Raw genomic sequence first — 2500 nt, 5'->3', positions numbered from 1 at the left:
CCTTTCACTTCAAATGAAATCTCAGCCTGGCCTCTCACAACTACGTCATCTTTCTCCCAAAATTTCTGTAGGCTCTCGTCATCACGCTGCATTTGCTTGAGCTTTTCTCTATCAACTACAGGACCTTCTTTAGTATCTGGTACCTTCAACGGAATATGTTCTCCAGCTTTCTTAGCTTGACTTCTTGTGGTTACAGCACAAGCTTCTTGTACAGGAACTTGCCAGCTTGGGTCCGGGTCGTCAGCGGCTCTTGCGCCTGGTACATTACCAATAATTAAATCATAAACAGCATCGCGAAGACACTGCGCTTCCACTTGGCCCTTGAGATAAGGTGTATCAACATCAATCTTTGCGATAGGAACTTTCCTTGCCGTATTGTCAATGAGCAGCATAACATTAAATTCTCCAGTAAACTGATCCTCAGACACAAGATCCCTCTTTACTACAATTCCACTACAACCAGTATCTCTCAGGACATCAACAGGCTTCTCTCCAACTCTACCTTTCACGACAGGCATTTTACTTCTCACTCCAGTCAACGGTTCAATACAAGCACTACTCAACAATGGAATCTTCTTACCACAGGCTAACAGCAACTTATCATCTTTAATACAGGCCTTAACTTCTTCATCAGTAGGTTTATCCTCAGGTGGTTGAACTAGACAACTGGCACTTACTTGACCACGCTGCACAGGGTTACCATCCTTACTTTGTCCTCCTGATCTGCGTCCACCTGATCGACAGTTTCTAGCTTCATGTCCCTGCTTACCACATAGGAAACACTTTCTTGTTAGGGTTGGGCAGTTGACAGCTTTATGACCTCGGGTGTTGCACTTAAAGCAATGCAGAGCTGGTGGATTAGTCTGCATGTTCTTGGCTTCGTCCCTCTCAGGCTGCACTGTTGGCTTTCTGCTCGCTGAGCTGAACAAATGTTTACCATGAGCCTCCAAGTACTGGTCAGCGATCTTCGCAATCTTTGCTAGAGTCTCAGGTGCCCTTTCTCGCAAGTGAATTGCCAAATCCTTAGGGCAAGAGTCAATAAATTGTTCTTTCACGATCAAGTCCTTAAGACCATCAAAGGATTGCGCAGTATCCGAAAGCTCTAGCCAACGTAACAGGTATCTGTCCAGTCGCACAATAAACTGCTCCGGACTTTCGTCAACTTCTGGTTTGGATGCTCTAAATTTTCGACGATAGCCATCTTCGGTAAGGTCATATCTCTTCATTAACGCAATCTTTACCCTGTCATAATCCTTAGCTGCGTCCTCCGATAGACGTGAATACACTTCTAGTGCCCGTCCAGACAACAGAGCACTGAGCTTCGATGCCCATCCATCTTTTTTCCACTTAGCTGTCTCGGCAAATCTCTCGAACCTCTGCAAATACGCGTCCAAATCGTCTTTACCGTCAACAAACGAGGGGAGTTTAGGTGCCTTAGCCCGATCCTCTCTCACTTCAGGACGTCCGTCAGCACTCTCCACAGCCAAACGTGCAATTTCCAGCTCATGTTCTCTTTTTGCCGCTTCAATAGCCTCTTTCTGTTTCAGCAGCTCGGCTTCCATCTCCAATTTTCTTAGTTCGCGTTCTTGTCGCCTAGTTTCTCTCTCCTCGTCTTCTCTTCTTCTATCTTCTTCAAGTAAACGATGCTTCTCTTCCTTTTCTTCTTCAAACCGCCTCCTTTTTTCTTCTCTTTCTTCCTCCAATTGTCTTCGTTTTTCTTGTTTTTCTTCCTCCAATTGTCTTCGTTTTTCTTGTTTTTCTTCCTCCAATTGTCTGCGTTTTTCTTCTTTTTCTTCCTCTAATTGTCGGCGTTTTTCTTCTTTTTCTTCCTCTTCCCTCACAAACTCGAGAAGCTTTTCTCCTTGCAATCCGAATTCTTTCCCCATCTGCAAAAGCTTTTCCATTTCCATAGCAGTATGTCACAGCAAAAACACAATATACTCTCTTGCACAGTTCTTCTTACTTTAGGCGTAACTCCTTCTTGAATTGTCCTTTCCTGGTTTCTGTAGTCAGCAAACAAATGAATTCCTCTCCCGGACAGGCCCCCAATGTTACGAGTTCGAATGTTTTGAGGAAAAGTAGTTCGCAAACTAAACTGAACGCAGGGTTGTCGGAACAACAACAAGAAGATTTATTCCAAAAAATGAACGTAGTTTCCACGAAGTAAAACTCTTAACAACACGTACTTGACAAACTTACACGGCCTCCGCCAACTTGAATAAACACTGCTTCTGTCACACTTGACTAAACACGGCCAACGCCAACTCTCTTCGCTTGTGAAAAACTAGTTAGAAAAACACCCCGCTTGGACTCGTCTACTTATATACTCTGACAAGAAACTTCTAGAACTTCCTAAATTAGTAATCAATCTAATTATAGAAAGGTTACAAAACACACCAATTTAGAAACGCTTACGTACAAACCTAAATATAAACAAACTACGAACTCTCGCGAAGATTCTAGACAGTAACGCTCGTCACGCAATACTATTTTTCGTAAC

The sequence above is a fragment of the Montipora capricornis genome, chromosome 10, assembly GCF_036669925.1.
Source record: "Montipora capricornis isolate CH-2021 chromosome 10, ASM3666992v2, whole genome shotgun sequence".
NCBI lineage: Eukaryota > Metazoa > Cnidaria > Anthozoa > Scleractinia > Acroporidae > Montipora > Montipora capricornis.
This window is presented reverse-complemented; position numbering follows the sequence as displayed.